Source organism: Capricornis sumatraensis, chromosome 8 (genome assembly GCF_032405125.1).
Source record: "Capricornis sumatraensis isolate serow.1 chromosome 8, serow.2, whole genome shotgun sequence".
Lineage (NCBI taxonomy): Eukaryota > Metazoa > Chordata > Mammalia > Artiodactyla > Bovidae > Capricornis > Capricornis sumatraensis.
In genome coordinates, this window is record NC_091076.1 from 104680697 (window position 1) to 104691785 (window position 11089).

Here is an 11089-nt window from a genome sequence, read left to right on the forward strand (position 1 = left end):
ATATGTAAGTTATTCCTCAATTTAAAATATGGGATGGCAAAAGCAATCAATATAATTCGCACTAACAGAGGGAAAAGAGAGACTTAATAATTGGATTATCTCAATAATGTATTTGAAAAATATTTAAAATTCAATACCCATTTATGATTTTTAAAATTTTTAGCAAACTGGAAATGGAGGGGAATTTCCTTAATCTGATATAGTACAGCTGCTAAAAAATAAAGTCAGTAACAAATATCATTCTGAGTGGCAAAATGTTGAAAACTTTCCTCCTGAGACTAAGAAAAAGGTAAAGGTGCCAGCTGTCATGACTACTATTCAGCACTAAACTGGATATCCTAACCATATCAATCAGCAAGAAAAAGCCATAAAATGCATAAAGATTAGAAAGTCATTATTGTCTAGCAACATGATTGTACACATAAAAAATCCAGAATAACCTAAAAACTACTAAAATTAATTAGTGAGTTTAGCGACATCTCTAGATACAAAGTTGCTTCAGCAGAACTTTGTGTTTCTGTATGTCAGCAACAAACAAATAAGAAATAAAAATTTTAAAACAGCATAATTTACAATAACATCCCACGGCACGAAACTCCTAGGAAAAATTCCTAAGGGAAAATGTGCACATATCTATACTGAAAATTATGAAACATTTCTGAGAAATTAACGAACTCAAATAAATGGAACTACATACAAAGATATACTCAGAAACACTATAGGTAGGAAATTCCCTGGTGGTCCAGAGGTTAGGACTCCTTGCTTCCACTGCAGGGGTTATGGGTTGATCCCTGGTTGAGGAACTAAAATTGGACCAGGCACTTGGCAAGGCCAAATTTTGATTTACAGATAAATCGAAGTAGAATGCTAAAAATAACACACAGGCAGGCAGAAAAGTGTGGAGGATGTGGGGATTAGGGGCAGCAGGGAAGAACTGGGCTTCTCAGGTGGTGCTAGTGATAAAGAACCTGCCTGCCAGTGCAGAAGATGCAGGTTCGATCCCTGGGTTGGAAGATCCCCTGGAGAAGGAAATGGCAACCCACTCCAGTATTGTTGCCTGGGAACTCCCATGGACAGAGGACCCTGCTGGGGCTACAGTCCATAGTGGCAGGAAAGAGTCAGACATGACTTAGCAACTAAATAACAAGTATGACCACAGTGGCGAAGACTCTGAGCTTAGCAGGAAGTCTGGTTCAGTCCCTGGTTGGGGAACTAGATCCCACATGCTGCAATTAAGTAGTTCACACGTTGCAAGTAAGAAATTGCGTTCTGCAGCTTAAAGGTACCACATGCAGTAAGAAGATCAAATATTCCACATGCCACAACTAAGACCCTGCACAGTGAAATAAATATTTTTTAAAACATATGCATGCCTGTGTGCTAAGTCATGTTTGACTCTTTGTGACCCTACAGACTGTAGCCCGCCAGGCTCTTTTCCAGGCAAGAATACTGGAGAGGGTTGCCATCCTCCTGCAGGGTATTTTCCTGACCCAGGGATCAAACCCACATCTCTTACGTCTCTTGCAGGTGGGTTCTTTACCATTAGTGCCAACTGGGAATCTGCTCGGCTTCACTAATGTACCATATCTTCCACTGTGCCTGGTAGCCTCCAGGCCAAGACTCTACTTAACTCTTAGAGGAAAACAACCCTCTGGTCTTTTGCCAAGAATGAGGGGCAGCATGTGGTTGAAAAGTGTGTGGAATGGAATTTTCTTAAACGTGTTTCTATCAAGCCTCATTATAGAGGTACATAATGCCAAACATTCCTAACCCCTTTGAAGCTTCTATAGTATAAATTAGTTTGGTTGTTGCCTCCCCACTAAAAGTTCATATGCAGCTATCTGGAGATGTTAAATCAGTTACTTCTTATCCTTCTGATTTCAGTTGGCAGAACTGTGTTGCTATGATCTCTAATCCTCTTTCCCTCAACTTGGTGGGTTTATGCTTTCAAAAAATCCCTTAATTATCTATCGTAGTGGTTTTTTAAGAGGGAATATAAATAAATGCATGTGTTCAGCCTATCATCCTTATCCAGAAGCCTATGAGAAATGTTCAGTCTAGTGGTTTTCATTTTACTGTTGTTCCTGTAAAAGTTTAAGAGACGCCTTCCTGGTCATCTGGACACTGGTAAGTACTGCCATACGGGCTCAGTGCCCCATTCATATTGATGATTATTTACCCATCTCCTGAAATGTCATATTTTAACTAACTTCTACCACAATGTTTCTCAAACTAGAGGACAGGGCTTTTCTATATATATGTAGAAAAGTATCCTCACACTTTAAAAATTACTATCAGTGATATGGACCTGGTGACGCTAGTGGTAAAGAACCAGCCTGCCAATGCAGGAGACATAAGAGACGTGGGTTTGATCCCTGGGTCAGGAAGATCCCCTGGATGAGGACATGGGAACCCATTCCAGTATTTTTACTTGGGGAATCCCATGGACAGAGGACCCTGGTGGACTACAGTCTATAGTGTTGCAAAGAGTCAGACATGACTGAAGCAACTTAAGCACACAAGCACAATATGGAACCTCTGAAATATTTAAGCCGAAGAGAGGTTACGTTTAGAGCGCCATCTAAGTCACATTGGCAGCTAGCTGAGCAAAAGTTGAATTTGAGAGGACAAGGTGGAAGGCAGACTGGTGATTAGAAAACAGTTGTAACACAATGTTGTCCATTTATAGTAAGGGCAGGGAGATGAGCACAGATTTGAAATATATTTAGGATCCAGGTGATAGTAAATGGATAGTAAAGAGAGGGACTTCCCTGGTGATCCAGGGATTAAGACTCCCAGCTGCCAATGCAACAGACCCAGGTTCTATCCCTGGTCAGGGAACTAGACCCCACATAATGCAACTAAGAGTTCCCCATTCCACTAAGAGTTTGTGAACCACAGCTGAAGATCCCACATGCCGCAACTAAGTCCTGGGACAGACAAATAAATATAAATAAATAAATCTTTAAAAAACAACTTATTTTTCAAAACAAGTCTCTCCTCCCTTAAAAACAAGATAGCACATGGACTCAATTTGGATTCCAAACTAACAACAACAACAACAACAAAAAAAAAACATAGTGAGCTGTGTTAAGCATCATAGACAGGAAAATAGTAAATCACTGATTTATTTTGGAACAGTTAATTCATTATAATAAATATAGTATTATGGCAGCACAATTGAGATTAATGATGAAATCACTTTTAAGTTTCACAATTTTAACATTTTTGTTTCCTATTATTCCCAGGACCAATCATAATTGTGCAAAATTTTATCAACTGCGCTGTCATACAAACAGACAAATTATCTATTGTTAAGACTAGTTTCTCATTTCTGACAAAATAACATTTGTTTTCTCAAGAAGCTGAGATTTTCCAAGGGATTGAAAAAAATTCCTATTAATAGGTCTATAGAAAAAAACATAGAAAAAGAAACATTTTACATCTTGAAAAGCATTAGGCACTAATTGTTTGAATCACAAATGCTAATCCATGCTCTGACTGACCCAGAACATACCAGCTGATATTCAAAATTTTGTCATCAACTGTATTTTCTTTTTGCAAGCTCAGTTTCTACTCAGCTTCAATTCAGTGCATAAATTTCTCTTCTTATAAATTCTTGAATTAAAACTGGAACAATTTTCATCATGGCTTTTTTCATAAAATAATAATTAATCATCTAAAAATGGTTTTGATTGAAATAACGAAAACCAGCTTCTGGTACATAATTAGAACATCTGATAAATTTTGATTGGGAACTTGCTTGAAATTCATGCCATTTCAGATACTGAAAAATACATTGATTTTAGTTAAAAAATTTTTTTACAAAGATGTTTATAATAGTTGTTTCAGAATGAAGAGCACTCGAAGTTTGATCTCTCCGTTCTGTAGAACATAATCTTAGGTGAAAAGTATGTATATATACTCTTCAAGATTTTAATTCAACTAAATAACATATTTCTAAGATATCTAATGAAGTATATTTCACATGTAGACAAAAGAAAAAATTAACATTTTATTATGGAAAATTTCAAACATATGCAAAAGTAGAAAGGATAGCGCAGTGAATGAGCATGCAGCTCATATTACTAATAATTAATGTAAGTACTAATACAGCATAATAGAAAAATTGTCAACTCTTAGCCAATCTTGTTTCATCCTTATCCCCTTCCCACTAGGGCCCACACTCAACTATTTTAAGCAAATCTCATGCATCATTATTATTTCATCTGCCGACATTTCACTATGCATTACAAGAGGTAAAAACTCTTTAAAATAATAGGTGTAATATTATTACACCTAAAAGAGTTAAGAATTTCTTAGATTCACCAAATATCCAGTTTGTATTCAAATTTCCCTGATTCAAACAATAAAATTGTAGAATAACAAGCCAACATTAAGTTAAAAATCATTGCAGGCGATAAATTTCCAATATGACAGCCCAAGAAATTCCACAGACCCACTCTGCAGTGGAACTGGTGAAAAGTATAAACAAATAACCATTGAGACTTCCTTGGTCGTCCAGTGGCTAAGACTCCACACTCCCAACGCAGGGGGCCCAGGTTCAATCCCTGGTCAGGAAGCTAGATCCCACATGTTACAACTAAGACCTTCACATGCTGCAACTAAAGATCCTGCATGCCCAACCAAGACCTGGAGCATCCAAATAAATAAATGAAAAAAGAATTTTTTAAGAGATAACCATTCGAAGTATCTGGAAATGGTCCTAAAAATATACAGCAAATACAGAAACATCTATTGGAGAAAATCTACTAAAAGTTGATGAGTCTTTGAGCCAGAATTGCTCTCTCTCTCTCCCTCTCTCTCTGTGTGTGTGTGTGTCTCTGTCTCTTTCCCTCCCTACTCCCAGCCCAGTGGAGACAAAAACTCCACTCCAGATTGGTACAACCAAGTGCACAGGGCTCACTCTCCCATCAGTTCCCTGTCAGAGGGTTCTTTCTAGGAGGATTAATGCATTGACATTTCTCATCCTGCCCTAAGTCCCTGCTTCTGAGGCTAAGCTATGGACTCTCTTCTGCTCAGCCCTTCCATTCATGGCACATGAGGCTCTACTTTGGGCGTGATACCACTGAGGATTCTGGGGCCTTGGTCATCCCTGCCCCGGCTCCTAAAGTGGTGGTTCCGTGCCAAGAGAGGCAAGCAGAGAAGACCCAAAGCTATGGGCTGTCTTCTGCCACTTGGTCAACTCTTACACAGGGGTATCACTCAGAGAGAAATACATCATTGTCCCCACCCAGAGCTGGAGTCCAGCCTCAGAGAGTTTGCCTAGGGACAGAAGCAGATTATAAAACAGACAGGTCTAATCTCTTCCCAAAAGAACTGACCTTATCTGCAACGGAGTGGAGAAGTTCAAGCCTAAGGATGCTCTCAAAACAGGATGGGACTTCCCTGGTGGCCAGTGGCTAAGACTCCGTAGTCCCAGTGCAGGGGGCCCAGGTTCGATCCCTGGTCAGGGAACTAGATTCCACATGCCCCAACTAAGACCTGGTGTGGACAAATAATAATAAATAAGAAAAAAATATATATATATTTAAAAAAACAACAACAACAGAAGGCTGTGTTGAAAGGCAAGTGGAAGAAGAGTGTCGATTCCATGAAGATCAGGCTAATGCATAAGTCAGCTAGTTTGCAGGAGAGAATCAGGGAGGGAAACAGGAGACAGTAACCTCAGGAGCTGTTCCTTCAAAGGAGCCCGAGTCTGTAGAGCAATTTATGCGCCAGGGCACTGTTGAGAGCAACAGATCAACTGGCAATTAACGCATCTTGACAGCTGCACGTGGTCAGGGCAAGAGGTGAAGATGATCTGGCCCAAGTCACGACTAACCCAGGGTGACAGTGGGCGGACCCCAAACGGCACTTCCCTGTGCATCAGAGGTTAACACTTCAGGGACCACAAAGACCAGTGGGGAAGAAAAAACGCTTTAGAAGTGTGAGGAGGTGGAGGAGATGTGAACTAAGACATTCTAGCGGGGGGTGTGGTGGGTGAGAAGACCCTGCTTTCGCTGGCCGAGAGGGTGGGAGGTTCTTAGAGGAAAAACCCACGGGGTCGTGGAGGTGGGCTTTCCCTGGCCAGTTCATCTGGGAGGGTTTAGGAGTCCCTGTCTCTGTGGATGGATGTCCTACAGGGTGGCCGTGGGCCAAGCAGGTGTGGAGTACAACCCTTCTGGTAGGTCCTAGCTAATGAGAGAAGCGTGGATATCCATTTCTTGATCCCCAGGCCTGATCTCACCCCTAAAAGGTGACTTTGCTGAGAACAGCGTTCATGGACTTTGTGGGTAGTGAGACATGAAGGGATAAAAGGAGTACACAAAGAAAATGGTAAAAGACCAAGTGAAATGTGGCATCTCAAAAAAAAAAAAGAAGAAGAAGAAAAAGAAAGAAATGTGACATCTCCCAAGGTCCTGTGACCTCGGGTTACTTCTCAGTTTCTTCATCTGCAAAGTGGGGAGAAGGGGGTGGGTGAGGAGGGAGGCTTCATTAAAATGAGCCAGCCAGTCACTAAACAAGCGAGGGAGCTACAACAAGCCTGGGGGTACCCAGAGCTGCTACAGCTCTAATTAAAATGTCCAGTTTCCAACAGAAACAGATGAGACAAGCAAATAAGCAGGTGCAAAAAACTAATAAACAGAAACCTCAGTTTAATAGAGTCAGGAGACAGAAGGGGGAAGCTTTCATGCCCAGCGAGGGCAGCAGAGCCCAACAGGAAGAAGAAAGATACCGCTTTCTTCCTGGCAAGGACTCAGCCAGTGAAAAGCCTTGGATTCTTTGTTTACAGTAGCCACCCAGATCCTGTTTTCTCTGTAAAAGCCATTTCCTTCCCTTGCCCCGCGGGACCTGCACATGGTCCTTAGTTATAGATTCAGAAATTCCAATTCTCTGTTGAGCCCAATGTTTCTTTTTTCTTTTTTTTTGGCTGTGCCAAGTGGCTTGCGGGGATGTTAGTTCCCTGACCAGGGGTTAAACCTGGTCCCCATGCAGTGGAAGCATGGAGTCCTAACCACTGGACCACCAGGGAAGATAAATATATTTATATATAACTTGTATCTGGACACACCTTTCCTCCAGCTACGAAATACAAAAAAGGAATCTGTATGGGACTAAAAATAACTGCATACAGATGTAGAGAATGGACTTGTAGACACAGCAGGGGAAGGACGAATTGAGAGTAGCAATTGAGTGTAGAATTGAGTGTCTATACACTAAGTGTAAAATGTAAAGAGGGCTTCCCAGGTGGTTCCGTGGTAAAGAACCTGCCTGCCACTGCAGGAAACGGAGGAGACGAGGGTTTGATCCCCAGATGGGGAAGATTCCCTGGAGGAGGAAATGGCAACCACTCCAGTATTCTTGCCTGGGAAATCCCAAAGACAGAGGAGCCTGGCAGGCTATAGTCCATGGGGTTGCAAGTCAGACACGACTGAGTGACTGTGCTCTTGTGTAAAATAGGTACCTAGTGATAAGTTACTATATAACACAGGAGCCCAGCCTGTTGCCCTGTGATGACCTAGAGGGTTGAGACAGGGGAAAGGCAGGGAGGCTCAAAAGAGAGAGAATGTATATATATGATTATGACTGACTTACACTGTTGTATGGCAGAAACTAGCACAACATTGTAAAGCAATTGTCCTCCAATTAAAAAATAAATTAAAAAAATAAAAATGACTGTATGCATGCGTGCACAGTTGGGGCAAATTCTGGACCCAAATGATACAGAGACAAAAAAACCCAAGTGCCACTTTTAAAGACAGGATGGCTAACCCTAACCCTGCACACACCACCACCCAAGGGGTAGGCAAACCACCCAAGCCACCACCCCTCTAGCCCACCCCCTGGACACACCCCTGCCCTCACCCCATATAAGGAACAAGCTTGCCCCTCCTCAGGATCAAACAAACAAGAGTTCCTTCTGGCCCCCAGTAGAGCCTTGCCTGAATTTCTTATCTGGCTTCTGATCAATTTCTATTGATTAAAGAGGCCAAGAACCCTGAGCAGTAACAGTTCCTTGGGCTATACAGTAGGTCAAATAAAACCAGTTTTACTGTTGAAATAGCTGGGCATCTGTTTGTTTCAGGTCCACACAAGAAAGCATGACTGTTAAACCAGAAAAAGGCAGTCAGCAGAAACTACCTTGAGGGAGTGGCCAGATGCTGGATTTAACAAACAGCTAAAAGGAGCCCTGAAGATGACACTTTTAATTTTCTTCGGAATCCAAATTCAGAGGCAGATGCAGCAGGACTAGAACTGGAAAACGTCTGCTCCGTTGTTCCACCGGGAACGACGCAGGCCCTGGTGGCCTCCATGGGACAGTTTCAGTGGGGAGGTAGGTAAAGAAACCAGATTCAGAGAGAAATGGTCACAGCGTGGTTGTCCCAACAAGAAGCAGGATGAGAAGGAAAGGGTAGTTAAGAAGGGTGTCAGCTCAACAGAGGTTTTGTTTGACTTTGTTTTGCTTTTTAGGATGAGCTCTTTGGGATATATTCATAGCCCAGGGGGGCTTCCTAGGTGGCAACAGTGGTAAAGAATCCACCTGCCAATGCAGGAGACACAAGAGATGAGGGTTCGATCCCTGGGTTGGGAAGATCCCCAGGAGTAGGAAATGGCAACCCACTCTAGTATTCTTGCCTGGAAAATCCCATGGACAGAGCAGCCTAAGGGCTATAGTCCATGGGGTCACAAAAGAGATGGACACAACTGAGCTGCTGAGCACACACGCATAGGCCGGGCCCTGTAGATCAGGAAGGGATGGCTGCCAAAGGGCGACCCAAAGAGGTGGGAGCACACAGCAGAGAGACCGGCTTTTACAGGAGGAGAGCTTGGGCGGATGCAGGTGAAGAGGCGTGGACATTAACACGCTGGGAGCCCTCGCCGGGTGAATCTCATTTCTGCACACATTAGCAGAGGCACTAACTGCCTTTTGTCCCGGACTATCTTTCCAAGAATGTTGGTATATAGCAAACTGTCTGGAAGATAAAGATAATACCCCCATCTGGAGCAGAGGACAAATTTTCTTACTTCCAACCTAAGTTTTTTTTTTTTCCTCTCTTTAAACAAAGTCTTTTGGCAGCGCCCTGCAACATGTGAGATCTTCATTCCCTGACCAGGGGTTGAACGCGCATCCCCTGCATTGGAAGATCAGAGTCTTAACTTCTGCACCACCAGGGAAGTCCCTCCAGTATAATTTTTAATGCCTGCCTCAAGGGCAATGGCAGGTTTGCTTGAAGCCCGTTGTAAAAGATTCTGGTTTCCCTTGTTCAAGGTTCCTCAGTCGTGCAGCAAACCCACTGTATGTGCAGCAAACCCGCTGTGTGGCCCCTTTTGGGTCCCTCTGCCTCACCTTCGTGGGGTCTGAGAAGCAAGGAGGCACCACCATGAAGTTCACGTTGCTCATTGTGCCACCAGTAATCAAGTCATTCATCTCTGACCCCAGAGTCTCACATCTTCTGCCAGCATCCATAAAACTGTAGCAGGCTGAGCTGTTAGCCCGATCACAGGGTAAACCTCGGACCCTTCACATTCTGGCCAGGAGGTGCCTTTGTAATTGTAGGCCTGGGAAATTGAAGCTCCCCTCTCGGAGGTATGGCAGGGAGAAAGGAGGCTTGAGGTGACATCTTGGAATCCCTGTTGGGCAGGATGGAAGCTGGAGCTAACCAAGGATGGGGAAATGGCTGGTGTGGCGAGCCCAGCTGATGCCTAGTGGGTACCATTCTACTCTGGAATGAAACAGTCCCCAGCCAGCAGCTCCCAGCCAGGCCAGGGAGCAGGCAGCATGGGGGAGGGGATGCACAGGCCGATCAGAGTGTGAATCCAGGTCGGAATTCTGCTGGGCGGAAAGCCAGGAACACAGGAGAATCTGGGTTACGATGAGAGTAGCTCTCAGATTATGACCCCCAGGGGCCTGGCTGGAAAGGAAAGAAAGCTTCGGGGAGAGAACTGATGTGCCGGGAGACAGTGGAGGGGGGAGGACACAGGAGGCTGCAGACAGGAAAGAGAACCCCATGTGGTGGATAGGAAGCTCTGGTCTTAGTGGGGTATTACCTTTTTAAAATATATGTATATATTTATTTATTTGGCGGTGCAGGATCTTAGTGGCAGCATGCAGAATCTTTTTAGTTTTGGCACTGGGGACCTTTAACTGTGGTATGTGGGATCTAGTTCCCTGACCAGGGATCAAACCTGGGCCCCCTACATTGGAAGATCAGGATCTTAGCCACTGGACCACCAGGGAAATCTCGAGGTATTTGTCTTTTAGGCACTGGAGATGGACCCAAATCCTTAATACGGATGTGCTTGTGTGCGTGTTAAGTCACTTTGGTGGTGTCTGACTCTTCACAACCCTATGGATTGTAGCCTTCCAGGCACCTCTGTCCATGGGATTCTCCTGGCAAAAGTCCTGAAGTGGGTTGCCATGCCCTCCTCCAGGGGATCTTCCCCACCGGGGGATCAAATCCCAGTCTCCTGCATTGCAGTTGAATTCTTTACCGGCCAAGCCACAGGGGCTGGGGGTAGGTTTGGGACTTAGGAACTTAGAGAGAGGTCTGATGTTTTATCAACCCCTGAGGAAATGGGAGAAGGTGCTGATCAAGGGATAAGTAACAGAGACAGGGATTTGGGGGGTGGAAAACGGTAAAGATTAAAAGACTTGAAATCATCCATTTAACAGGTCTGACAGGAGGGTAGCCTGGGGCAGCATTTTTTAAATAATGTGAACTGAGCCTGAAGGACCTGCTCCTGCCGGAGAGCAGAGACTGCACGAAGTTTTCCCAGAAGCCTTGCAATTAGACAGATTCTTGTTGCTCCACCCAGGCTTATCCTTTACATGAGGACTGGGGCGGGGTTGGGGGTGGGTGGATTGCAGGTGCCTGACATCCTTGCATTTGTTGACAGTTCAGGGTCTAGGGTATTTCACAGGTTTCTGGGGCCAGAATGATGTCCACTGGAGAATACAGTGTCTCATCTACTGCTCACCCCTGGAAAGGCTCTGCTTCCGGCGCACGGGTGCCTGGGCTTCCCCGGGCCTTCCTGGTGACACCTGAGCGTCTGCTACACCTTTCAGATGTCTCTGGGTTGCTGA